The 14078-nt window shown below is 39.5% G+C and overlaps 1 protein-coding gene and 1 non-coding gene across 5 annotated transcripts in view; one reads left to right on the top strand and one right to left on the bottom strand.

The window, feature by feature from the left end:
- The window catches only part of Klf12 (Kruppel like factor 12), a 518406-nt gene that overhangs the window by 489412 nt on the left and 14916 nt on the right, over nt 1-14078 (top strand). The gene's annotated exons all lie outside the window — the stretch shown is intronic.
- LOC115067856 lies at nt 6451-6557 on the bottom strand. The gene has a single exon (XR_003847223.1). It is a non-coding gene; the product is annotated as a U6 spliceosomal RNA (small nuclear RNA).

Here is a 14078-nt window from a genome sequence, read left to right on the forward strand (position 1 = left end):
TCATAGTTAGCTGTCCTGCCTCAAGTCCATGTCAAAATCGCTTTGTTAAATTCCTGCTCAAAACCAAAAATGTATCAAATCCACTTAGCAGAGAGGTGGTTGGTTACAGTCAGGTCTCTGTATTCTAAGGAGTCTACTTCTGTGGATTCAACCAGTCTTGGACTGAGAATAGGAAAAAGACTTGAATCTGTACCAAAGACATATGGACTTTTTTCTTGTCAGTATTCCCTAAATAATACACGGTAGATCTGTGAAAAGAATTTTCATTGTGACAGGTGTTATGAATAATCCAAACCTGATCTAAAATGTGCAAGAAGATATGTGGGTTAGATGCACCTGCTGTACTATTTTATAACTTACACCTTGAACATCTGTGAATTTTATTATCCATAGGAGCTGGAGATGGGGCAAGAACCAGTTCCCTCCGCTACCAAAGGATCACTCTGTTCTGCGCAGGCATAGTCTCTTAAACCGTCACTCAGTTAACGTTGGTTTTGAATAGAAAGAAAGAATAAAATAGGGTTAATTTGCTATAACTAATTCAAAGTGATCTCATAGTAGCTTGTGATTTATAATTACATACAAGCTTTCATAACTTAGTGTGTAAAATGTAATCAACACTGGTTCTTTAGAAGTTCAGGCTGACTTGCCTGCTTTTAATAAACATCTCCTTAGCCTTACCTTTGCTTCAGGCGTGTTGACTAAGGTTCTTCTGTGTGACCAATAATAATTAATGCAGAGTTTTGGATTAGAAGAGATGACTTATGAAATCCATGCACGCTATGGGAGGAGAGTGAGCTGCAATGAGAAACTTTAAGAAAGACACAGTAATTTTACCTTTTAATACTTTACCTCTTTGTGCTTTATTAACACCTGATCAGTTGTATGTTTACTTAGGACTTAATAATTTAAATGCACTTATAACAATGTAGAAAAAGGATATTTTCTAGGTATTAGCAAAGAATATAGTTAAAGGATGGCTTCAAAGTACATTTTTAAACTTTAAAGTAATTGACAGTATTTTGTAATGTACAGTCTAGATAATAGCACGGATCTGTAAGAGAGTATTTTGAAATAGCTTTACCATAGTACCCCGTCAGGGCTACATTGTTAAAGACACATTACAACGGGGAAAACTATAGCTCAGCGGTCACATCACACTGTGGCCAGCCACCTCATTGTTCGTAATCACTGTATGTATTGGGTATCTCTTCTGCATGACATGGTTTATGAAAACGTGGAATATTTAAGTCAAATCTGTACTATGAATAACTACTACGGATTTTCCTCACTTAAATGATTACATGAAATATTAAAAACTTAAATGTACATTTTAAAGGAAAATGTGAATATTGTTGTTTAGGGTTCTAGTTTCTAAAACACAAGTGCTATATTGATTTCTAAAATGCAATGCTTTAACACACAGATGTCAGGAATTCCTGGAGCCACTAGATGGCGCGCTAGACTAGGATGTTAAAGCCAGTCTAGCTGCTGTGAAGGGGAAATTAGAGCTCTGGTTTTCCCTATGGCATGTTTAAATGGAATGTGGCTATCAGCATTCTACAGAATATTTCAGTTTAGTGATTAGTAAAATGACAAAGTCAAACTTAAAATCAGGTTTTTTAAAGTAATTGCAGCATAAGAAATCTAGTATTTCAAACAAGTTGAAATACTTCATATTACAAACTGGTATTTTGCACTCTATTAAATCTGAGGCTTAATGTTCAGTCCTGTTAATGTTCATTATAATTCATATGAAAACTATATACTTATAAATATTAAAAATTAGTGAACTTAAGATAGCTATATTTCTTGTGTATGTGACTTTATTAAAAAATAATTTATGGGGCTAGAGAGATGGCTCAGCGGTTAAGAACACTGGTTGTTCTTGCAGAAGACCCAGGTTCGTATCCCAGCACCCACATGGCAGCTAACAACTGTTCCATAATTCCAGTCCCAGGGGATCTGACAGCATCTTCTGACCTCTGTAGGCATTGCACAACACGGGTGCACATACCTACATGCAGGCAATATATGCATACATCTAAAATAAAAATAATAAATTAAAAATTAAAAAATAATTCATATCAGAATTTTGGATATAGGAAATCTACTGATGATGCTTAAAAATACTGGCCAATTCTGATTTTACACTTTCTAAATTTTGTTCTTCTTTGCCTTTAAAAATAAAGGAAACTGTACACTGATAATAACTCTTCCCTTGATGAATGAATCATGTACTCTAATTAGATTATTTGTTACTTATAAATTACATTGGGTGATGCACTTAAAATACACTTACACCTACGCACTCACTCCCCCACACGCTGATCCTGAATGGCTGAAGATTCTGTGGTTTTTCATTTTTTCCTTGGCTCATCAATTCTTGCCCCTATTCATGTATTTCTTCTAAGTTGACATTTTCTATTTTTTTACTAAATGAGATTCTAAAGTGTCTTGAGATTCTGTGACAACTGGATATCCTGGTGGCCTTTGTGTCCCAGGTACTTGTGGTTGCTAGATCTTACCTTCAGATAAGTATGAAACACTCTCCTAGCATCTGTATCATTAATTGCATTGTTCATGCTACATTAAGCTCCATTTTAGACCACCCCCCCATCTCCATCTATTGTTAGATAAAGCACAGGGCCTAGTGATGATGCTAAGATTAAGATATCTCTAAGGCTAACATTTTTGTTCAGGGAAGAATCTTCCCTATTAAGTAGCTTGTAAGTCCTGACCAAATAGTTCATGAACATAAACTATATGGTTATCTCTGTCCATTTTCTGTTGTTGATAACAAAATGCCAGACTGGGCAAGCTTTAAAGAAAAGAGGTTTATCTTGGTTCATGAGTCTGATGTGATGATAAAGGACCATGTCTGGTGATGGGTTCCTTGATGTCAGAGTCTTGAGGTGGCTGGCACAGGGCAGGAGACAAGGAATTTATGAGAGATTTTAGCCAAATTGGCTTTTCTAGCAGACTGATTTTAGATGACACCTCTAACTAATAACCCATTAGCATGAGTAGACTAAACCCCCTGATCACCAGACTAACCCCTAGTCACCTACTGATGGTCTCATGTCCTCCAACCCCTTAATGTTTCATAGTGGAGATTAAAATTCAGCATGAGTTTGGGTTTGGGGTATGTGTTTTGTTTTGTCGGGGGGGTGGTGAGGAGTGCAAACTACAATCAAATTACAGAAAAATATGCTGAGAAATAAGAAATAATAGAAATATGAAATTTGAAGTCAAGAAACAAAAGTTTGAATCCCCTAACTTGGAAGCTTGAAAATGGTTCCAAAGTTGTGAATCTCAGATTTCCTTTTTTTTAAACTTTGAACATAGATGTAGCAAGTTTCATTACATAAGTATCGCTGGGGACATTAGTTTTATTATCCAAAGTTAAATAGAGTATTAGCACATCATAGGGACTTAGTAGTTATTTGTTGGAGTTGAATTGTATATGTATGATTACAACTTCAGATACATGTTATTGTGAGAAGTTAGTTAGCTGAAAGCAAAAAAAAAAAAAAATGTGTGGATAATGTGATACTCCATGAGCTAAAATTAGCTCTACTTTGGACTCTTCTAGATTTAATATTTATACATTATAGGTGTTTGGAAGGTAAAGCTAACTGTTGTTTGGTGAGCCCATTGTGTCACCATTATTGTGAATAAACAGTCTTTTAAGGAATATACTTTATAGTCTTACTAAAACATTGCAGTTTTCCATTGGAAAGGCCTGTTCATAGATGGAACTTAACAACTATTTATTGAACATTTCCTGTGTCTCTGTAGATTGACTTTCAAAAAATCAGAGTCATAGCCCATCTTCAGTGCGTGTGTCTGTAAACATGCTCAATATTTCACTAAGTAGTCATCAAAGAGCACTGGGCAGCCTGACAAGCATCCAACCCCTCAGCTGCAGGAGTGGCTGGGTCTCCGGATAAGCCTGGGTATATGGAGCTCATTCTGATATTTCCCTCCTACCAGAAATAGCCTGCCTAGTTGGCTCTCTTTCCCTACTTTTTCAGTCAGGAAACTCCTACATATTGTCCAAGCTGATGGCTCAGTGCCACTTTATCTGTTAAGCTCTTTGACCACGTTATCCCCCCTTTCCTAGCAGGCAGGCATTTCAGGGTCCTCCAGCACTCAGTGTATTGCCTGTTGCTGACATACAATGGTGGGAAAAACTGAAGCAGTAGGAACAGCAGAATGGCAGCCGACTTAACATGATGGTAAGGGAAGAGGAAGATGAAGATGCCCAGCATGTATGGTTAGGAGTAAAGAACACTGTCAACACATAAAGACCCTATGGAGAGCGCTAACATTTCACTGTCCCAAACATCAAGCTTGACTCTCAAGTGTATTACATATTTTCTTCAGTTCTGTAAACACCAGGATAAGAGCCCAGATTAGAGCACACCCATCAAGGTCAAGCACTGGGAAAGCAGTGGAGCTGGAATTGAGGCCCTGGTTGCTCTAGAATCTGTTGTCATCACACCCAGGCCCTGGTCAGTTGACTGACAAGCTGCCAGTCTCATCTCTTCACTAGAGCCTACTTCCCATGCTTGTCTGTGTGGCAGCACCTACCTACTTAGCATTGGCCACAGGTGCATTGAAGTAATAAGAGCAAGAGAATTGAATGGTGTGTCATTTCACTGATGTGACTGGTCTCACCCCAGTCTACTAACATTTAGTTGTTAGAAAGTCAGTGAAAAGATGGACCAGAAGCATTAGTCACTAAATAAAACTAAACAGGCAACTCAAGTGTTTGTTCAACACACACTCCTTTGCATACGAATGAGTATGATGTAAAAATGAAGACAAGCGGCTTTAAATGTGGTAGAGGAGATGGCCCCATAGGCAGGTATCTTCCCTGGGGGGCAGAGTGGAAAACGGAGGAGAAGCTTCATCCTTGCAAGGTACCTCAGCAGCACTGAAGGGGAACTGGTCCTGTCTGGAGTGATCCTGACCATCCTGACGAGCACCCCCTGTCTGTGCAAACAAGCACTTGTTAGTGCAACCTCAAACAAGGAAACCAACCGCTCACCTGTTTTCAGTCTTGATTAGTATCAACATGCTTTGAAAGTGTTGCAAGCATTGCACTGTGTTTATTCAAGAGGAGTTCTCCTGATCAAGAGTTACTGTCTAGAAACACATCAGACCTGAGATACACAGTGATCGGAACACTGGTGCCTACACTGTACATATTTAATTAAATTTTGCTCTAAAAATCTTACCTTATTGAATTGATTTTTTAAATTTATATTTGTCTTATGTTTAGAAGACATCTAAAACTACTCGCTAACTACTGTCTTAGTAGATGATACATTGCAAAAAGATTTTGCTTCTGAATTCTGTGAGCACATAAATCATCAAGTTCGGATTGCTGTGAGATGTTTATGGACTTCTCTTCACTTTGGGCTGCATTTTATCTATATGCCTATCAGAGCTACAGGAAGAGAAGGATGTGGGCTAATACTGCTCTCAGACTCTGGCCTTTCCCATGGTCTGAGGATAGCACATTTTGATTATTGATCATCTTATCATGAATGGTAAGATTACTAGTTTACTAATATAGAATTTGTGGGTGTTAATAGAATTATTAAATATATTACCTTTTCCAAAGATAATAAGGAACTGTACTTTAGTAGAATATATGTTTATCATTAAAGATTATGTAAAATGTTTATTCATGATACTTAATTAAATTAAAATTTCATTACTAAGGTAATAAATTTATTCTATAATTCTTTTTATTCTTAAAGATTAAAATAATGTTCATCTGAGTAGCAAACTACAAAGCTAAGGGGACTAGGGACCTAGCTCAGACAGTAAAGTGCTTACTGCACAAGCATAAGGACCCGAGTTCAAGCTCCAGAACCCAGGTGCAGTGACATATGCCTGTAATCCAGCACTGGAGAGGTAGAAGCAGGAGGGGATCCCTGTGGCTTGCTGGTCAGCCAGTCTAACTGAATCCGTGAGTTCCAGGTTCAATGAGCGACCCTGTCTCATAAAGTAAGATGTAGACAGGGCTGAAGAGATGGTTCAGTAGATAAGAGCACTTGCTGTTCTTGCAGAGGACCTGTGTTCAGTTCCCAGCACCTACATGGTAGGTCACAACCATCTCTACTCTAGGTCCAGGGGATGACTCTTCCCATGCCTGCCAGTTCCTCCAAGTATGTAGTACACATGAACTCATGCAGTGACACACACATAAAGAAAGAAATAAGTCTTTTTTTTTTTTTAGTGGACAACTGAGGAAGACACCTAGTGTTGATCACCTCTGTCCCCCCCACACACACATATACAAACACACACATAATCCAAGTACACGTTAGTACTCATTTAGAGGCTTAAAAGAAATATTTTTTCAGACCAGACCTGTAAGTGGCACCAGTTTTTTGTTTTTTGGTTTTTTTTGTTGTTGTTGCTGTTGTTATTTTTAATATAGAACACTTCACAAATTTGCGTGGCATCCTTATGCAGAGACCATGCTAATTTTCTCTGTATCATTCCAATTTTAGTATATGTGCTGCTGAAGTGGGCACATGGCACCAGTTTTCATTGAAATCTCCTCAGCTTATCCTCAAAAGTATGCATTCTAACTCATTACACTAGAAAAGATTATGGAATGAATCAAATTCAAGCAATAAATTCATACAGTAAAGTAGATTGCTTTTTGTGGAGTCAAAATAGTCTGGGTTTCGTATTTGAATTATGGTAGTTTCATTCAGTTCGTCATGAGCATTTAAGCCCAGGGGATACAGTGAGGAAGAGGATCCAAAACTATTCTTGGTATCACAATGCTCACAGCCATGACAGACAGGAAAACCATCCATCATAGTACAGAATGATGAGAATCTTAATCCAGGTATGCCTCAGAGACTGTGGGGTAAGAACTGTACAGATGACAAGAAACATCAAAGTCTTGTGAAACATTTATGAGACAAGTAAAGGAAAAGGTCTCTGCAAAAGAAACTGAAGAAAATATAGCCAAGAAGGGGTGGGATCAGATTTTTTTTCACAGAGGTTTCCTTCAAGGAGCCTAGCATCGGGGTGCATGTCAAGGGCAGCCTGGGTTACATAGTAACACCCTATCTCAAAAAATTATTGAAAAAATAATTTCAAAAGTTATATGGAAACACAAAAGACTCAAGATAGCCAAAACAATCCAAAACAATAAAAACACTGCTGGAAGGATCAACAGCCTTGATTTATACAGAGCTACAGCAGTAAAAACAACATGGTACTGACACAAAAACAGACATTTTGATCAATGGAATAGAATTGAGGACCCAGATATAAGCCCATGCTCCACAACCACCTCATTTTTGACAAAGAGGCCAAAAACACAATGTAGAGAAAAGACAGCATCTTCAACAAATATGGCTGGCCAAACTGAATAGCTACATGTAGAAAAATGAAACCAGATCCTTATTTCTCACCTTGCACAATACTCAACTGCAATTGGATCAAGGAACTCAACAGAAGAACAGATCTTGTACCCTGACTCTTTTGGAGAAGAATGTGCTTCAACCTATAGGCACAAAAAAGGACTTTCTGAACAAGACCCTGAGAATGCATACATTAAGGCCAATAATTGACAAAAGATACCTCATGAAACTAAAATATTTCTGAACAGCAAAAGACACCATCACTTGAGTGAAGAGGCAGCCTACAGACTGGGAAAAAATATTTACCAGCTGTACATCTGACAGAGGGTTACTGTCTAGAATAAACAAAAAACTAAATAGTAGGGAAAACAAACAACCCAATGAAAAACTGGAACATGGGGTCTGGAGAGATGGCTCAGTGGTTAAGAGCACTGGCAACTCTTGCAGAGAACCTGGATTTGGTTCCCAGCACCCACATGGCGGCTAACAACTGTCTATAACTCCAGTTATAGGGGATCTGACACCCTCTTCTGACCTCCACCAGCATTGCACAACACCAGTATACTTACATACATGCAGGCAATACACTCATAAAATAAAAATAATAAAGTATTTTAAAAATTGGGGCATGAAACTAAATGTTCTCCAAAGAAGAAATGCAAATATTTGAGATATATTTTTTTTAATGTTTAACATCCTTGACCATCAGGGAAATATAAATTAAAAATACTTTGAGATATCATATTACCCCAGTCAGAATGACTAATTTTTTTTTTTTAATGACAACAAATGCTGGCATGGATGTGGTGAAAGGGGAACACTTACTCATTGTTGGTGGGAGTGCAAGCTTAAGACATGTATGCTTAAATTGGAGTAGCTATCAAAATCAGGAACTAGTGTGGGGTCATGGACCAGGGAAGATTTCAAGGGAAGGGAGATAGAATCCAGGTGGTATAAAGAAGTAAAAGAGCAATGGAGCTTCAAGGGTTAAATGGAAAATAGAGAATGGGAGGGCAGGGTAGAGAAGGGAGTACAGGGAGGGACAACTAACACTAAAGGCCTTCAGAAAAGCCACATGGAAACTTACTATGGTAAAATCTTCCTACAATATATAGATCTATAAAATGAGTTTAAGTAGAGTTGTCCTGTAATATGAGGAATAATGCCTCTCTCTCAGATACCACAGGTTATAAAATGAAAAGTTTAGTGCCAGGTATGGGCAACCTTTTTTCATGTTGTTGGTCATGGGCTCCCATCAAACACAAAACATTATAGGCTCTTGCCATTGCTTTTGGTTATCCTCCAGAACTCGATGGTAAGACCCTATTGCTGAAGACACCACATAGTTGAGTTACAGAACATGGAGAAATCAAGCTGGTACTGACCTGAAAGCTTCGTCCTTACTGGCCAGCTTTTATAGTGCTGGAAGTGCTATGCATCCTACTGGGGAGGGGTGAGGGAGTCATCAACAGTCTTACCTGGCTGTGAATTCTGTGACCCACAACCAGTCAAGGTGCAGAGACTAAGAGACTATAGACTACTCAGCTCTAAATGGAGTATCTGTATCATACTCCTTTCTCTCAAGGCTCAGAGATATTTCAGGGGAAGGGGCAGAAAGATTCCAAGAGCCAAAAGTAGTAGATGACTACAATGAAACAGTGCGTCTTCTGAAGAAAAGGCAGTTGCACCCATGAATTCACATGTGCTATGACTACACATAAGACCTGTACAAGATCAAGCTAACTGAAATCCCAACATGAATGGTGGGAAGGGGTTGATGAAGTTCTGCCCCTTAGCTGAGGGGCTATTAGCGGTTTATGGCTGCTAGGGAAGGGAGAGTCAGTTTCCTACAGGGCTGTGGTCCCTGAGAGGCTACCTGTGCTCCAGTAGATAGACCTACATCCATCTACTTAGGCAGCTCTAAGTGGACTCAGAGGGTTTAAAAAAGAGTACATGCAGTTGGGAGGGAGGAGTGGTGGAATTTGAGGGGAAGGAATTTGAGGGGAGGGAATAGAAGTGGGTTTTATCAAAGCACATTATATGCATATATGAAATTCTTAAATAATTAGAAGTAAATAATAAAATATTAAAAAATGAAATGAAGAAAGGGAGAGAGAGAGAGAGAGGGATGGCCAAGGAAGGGAAGGAGGAAGAAAGTTGGTTTTCTTCCAGTACAGGGCAGACAATAAACAGGAGGATATAGGGCATAAAACAAGTTAACTAAAAGAGCAGAAGCTGATCCTGGTGATAGAGGGCAAGAACTTAAAGAAGTCCCACTCCTAAACTGGAGAGGACAGCTGGACAGGCATTTGGAAGTCAGAGCTGACACATGTTATAATCATGGTGGGGCAGGGGGAGAATAACTGTCCTGCTTCTCCACAGAAGAATCTGAAAAGAAATCTCTCCCACAAAAGAGATTTGTGACTTGGAACCAATGTGGATTAGCTTAGCCTTCTTCCTCTATCAGGAAGGAGGGCCATGTCTTGTTGAGGTGGTAGGTGCTGAGTTAGATTTCATTCATGCTCAGGTTGCTTTTGGAGGAACAGTTGAAACTGTCCTATTCCCTCTGTGGTACTTAGAAGTAAGACTGTGTTGTAGGCAGGTAGGATTTCACTGGTGAGTTGCAATGGAAGCCATGAGAACTAAGGAGATATATGCAAGTGAAAAGAACAACTCAAAATCTTGGCACATATTTATGTGACAGGTAAAAGAGGTTGCCTCTGCAAGAGAAACTGAAGAAAGAGGAACCAGACACAGGGAAAGTAAGTGTTGTCACTGCATAGAAATATAAACTCAGAGCAGCCAAATAAAATAATGTCCCTTGACCTTGAACTTTTTGCTTTCAGTAAAGTACATTTTAATATAGAATATTTTCATTCTTTAATGTTTGCTTTCTGGGTGAGAAGGGCTAGGCTTTGTTCTAACAATACTGTCTGTCCTGTAATTCCCAGTCAGCCTCTCGTCTGCTGGTCCAGTTCTGACCAGATTTCAGAGTTTATTAAAGCAGTAACTTGAAGTGTGGAAAGGAAGAGTAGCAGTTAAGACATGCACTGACTGGATGACTGTGTGAAGCGGGGTTAGCTACTGCACCTGCTTGGTTAGGAAGTCGCCAAGGTTAAATGGGTCAAAATCCTGAAAGTTCTTAGAGAAAAGTGTGGTGCAAAGAAAGTGTCATGTGTTTTAGCAAATATTTTCATCAAGGTTGTCCTTTATAGAATGACATGGGGAAAATACAAGGGACTCACTTTGTCATATTTACATAATGAAAAACTTAGTCCAGACAATTTAGGAGAATAAAGAGTAGCATATTGATTATTTGCTAGAACTGACAACCAAAGGAACAGCAAATATAAAATAAGCTGATCTGCTTGGCTTGTGCAGCAGTTTTGTACTTAAAAAGTTTTAAAAAGTCAGAATCAGGATTGGCATCCCGTTGACTGAAAACTTTTATTCATTCCTTAGAAACAACCAACAGAGGGTCTGGAGAGATGACTCAGAGGACCTGAGTTTGACTCCCCAGCACCCACATAAAAAGCCAAGCTTGACAGCATGCTTCTGTAATCATTGTGAGGGGCAGGGCAGAGACAAGAGGATTCTGAGGGTTCATTGGCCAATCAATCTAGAAGAAACAGCCAGCTCTAGGTTCAGTGAGAGACTCTGTCTCAAAAAACGAGGTAGGGAAGCAATTGAGAAGATATGGTGATGTCAGACTCTGGACTCTAAAAGTGCCCTCGAAGACAAGTGCACCTATACATACTATTACAACAAACACATACACACACACACAAGCATACCACAGACATACACATCACACTCACACCATACACTCATACTCACAACATACACACACACCACATACACAGCACACACAAATAGCAAACAGAACATATTTCTAACTTCATATTTTTTATTTATATTTCTTTGCAAAAATAGAAATACCTTGAATTTTACAGCCACGTAAGTGAATATTCTGTGAGAAGTGCAGTTGTAAGTTTCCATGCTGTAGGCATCCATGACTACCCATTTCAGAGATCGGAAAACTGGTTAGCTCTCCAACCTAGAATCCGGTTGCAGGTTGGTGACTGACCCTATCAGCTCACACTTCGCACTTGAAGCTCAGGGTAACTAACACTGTCTTAACCCCAGAAGAAGGAAGGTAGTCCTGTCCATCCTTGGGTGACTCAGAAGACCTTGTAATCTCAGCTCTTTCTTGTTCACCAGGTTTCTATTTCCTCATCTTGAAAGTACCTAATTTCCTCCCAGTTCTAGAATTCCATGAACTTTCATGAACTAATGTAACAGAAACCAGAAGACAAGATAGGAATCTTGATTCTGTGTTTCTCTCTCTCTCTCTCTCTCTCTCTCTCTCTCTCTCTCTCTCAATCTCTCATATGCAAATACCATTCCTCAAGTGAAACAGATTGTCACAGCAAATATGTTGAGCCTTGAATGTAATGAAGCTCATTTGTCAGTGTCTGGGCCCTGTAACTTTGTAAAAGTTAAACAGGGACATATTTCAGAACTGCACTTCTGAACCTAGAAAATGCCTGTGCTTCCTGCTCAAAAGGCTTTCCTTTTCAGTTGCTTAGGAAAATAACAGAGGGACTGATGAGAACATGGGTGTTTTGTTTAACACAGGCCTTTTGAAACTGCACATTCCTCCAAAGTATACTGCTCACACGCCATTTTAATATGAAAAGGTACCTGCCTTTTGTCTCCATACACATTTACCTTTCAGCATTTCAGATGGTAAAATGGGAGGTGTCTGAAAAAAGTGATTTTTGTTTGGTGGGTTTTGGGAATCCATTCACTACCTGGTGTTTTCTTTAGACTTTATTATGCCTCCTGCTGGGTAAATGCCTTGGAAATGCAGTGAGTGAGTCTTAATCCTTTTCTTAACCAGAATGGAAAGAGGCAAGCAGCTCTTAATAAATCAGAGTGTGTTGACTGTTTCAGGAAGGAAAAAAAAAACAAAACTCTAATGTGACTTCAGATTTTCCCAGGATACTTAATTAATAAGTGTCGCAGGACACTTATTCTGTTTGAACAATGCCTGTGAAGACACACACACACACATACACACACACACACACACGCTGGCTGTATATACATATAAAGTTGTATTCAACATGGACCAAATATGCTGTTAAAAACTTTTTAGAGCAACAAAAAACTACCTTTTAAGAAGTTACTATGATTTATGAGAGTGTGTGTATGTATGTGCCTATGAGTGTATGTGTGAGATGTGGGTTTAGGGGAGGGTGGCACACAACACAGTGTGCCTGTGGAGGTCAGAGGACAACTTTGTGGAACTGATCCTCTCCTTTCACCTTTACATGAGTTCCAGAATGGAACTCAAGTTGCCAGTTTTATGACAAGTACCTTTACACACTGAGTAATCTCACCAGTCTGCAAAAGCTTTTTTTATTCTTGATATGTTCTCTTTTTGAAGATTGTGCTGAAAATAGATTCTTTTTATTAAAATATATAAGATGTGGGCTGGAGAGATGGCTCAGAGATTAAGAGCACTGGCTGCTCTTGCAGAAGACCCAGATTCAGTTCAGAGAATATATATGGCAACTAACAGCCATCTGTAACTCCAATTCTGATGCCTTTTTCTGACCTCTATGGGCATTGCATGACATGGGGGGCACTTATACACATGCAGGGAAAGCACTCATATAAATAAAATAAAAAATAATTAATTAAACATATGATAGAATAGAAATAGCATAAAAAGTTGTCAAGGGGCCTTTTAGGACACAGGCCTGCACCTTTAAACCTGAATCAGGCCACACCTCCCTGCAGCTCTGTCTGGGAAAAACAGTATGTCCTATGACTTCAAAGTTCTCAGTCTGTAGCACCTGGCCCCTCCCTGATCTGACCTAAATCACATGTGAAACATCCTGCCACCCCTAAACAGTTATAAAAAGTCAGGTCTTTCCCTTGTTCTGGGGATTGGTCTCAGGCTCCTCAAGAAGACTCCTGGGGAATTTGGTCCAGAGATGAAGGGCACTCTCTGAAGAGGCCCCTTTGCCCTTCCTCTGCCATCCTTCTCATTCATTCTCTCTCTCTCTCTCTCTCTCTCTCTCTCTCTCTCTCTCTTAACTCTCCCTATGTCTCTCTTAACTCTTAATGAAGCCCCTCTCTGCTTTAAAAGGAAGCCTCTCCTTCCCTTTAAGGCCCTATCATGTTTAGATCTACATGTTATAACATGTTGTTTCTGTATAATGCTCTACCTTCCATCTTGGGGCCCAGTTGTGACCCCAAGGCCCTTTCATTATACATAAGCTTCGTCTAAGGGGATTGTCTCAGTTTCTTTTTCTTGTTGATTTTTTTTTTAAAATCATCTTTTGTGACATTTGGTGCCATGACTCATATGTCAGTTTTCTCTGCGGACCTCTACCTGTTATATTTAGCAGGACTTAGATAGAATGGTTATAGCATTGAAAATCTAGAAGTTGTATAGTGAGAGGTGGAGAATGGGCAGGAGCGAGCGGGCGCAGATGGAGAGCATGAGCGGATGGATGAGGCACCGAGGCTCAGATGGAATTCTCAACAGGATACAGATTTATTTCGCATGGGGCACCTTTCCCTTGGGGAAGGGAAAGATGTCGGCGGAGGGAAAGATGTCAGGGAAGGGAAGGGAAGGGAAGGGAAGGGAAGGGAAGGGAA

Source organism: Nannospalax galili, unplaced genomic scaffold, assembly GCF_000622305.1.
Source record: "Nannospalax galili isolate Female #2095 unplaced genomic scaffold, S.galili_v1.0 scaffold246, whole genome shotgun sequence".
Lineage (NCBI taxonomy): Eukaryota > Metazoa > Chordata > Mammalia > Rodentia > Spalacidae > Nannospalax > Nannospalax galili.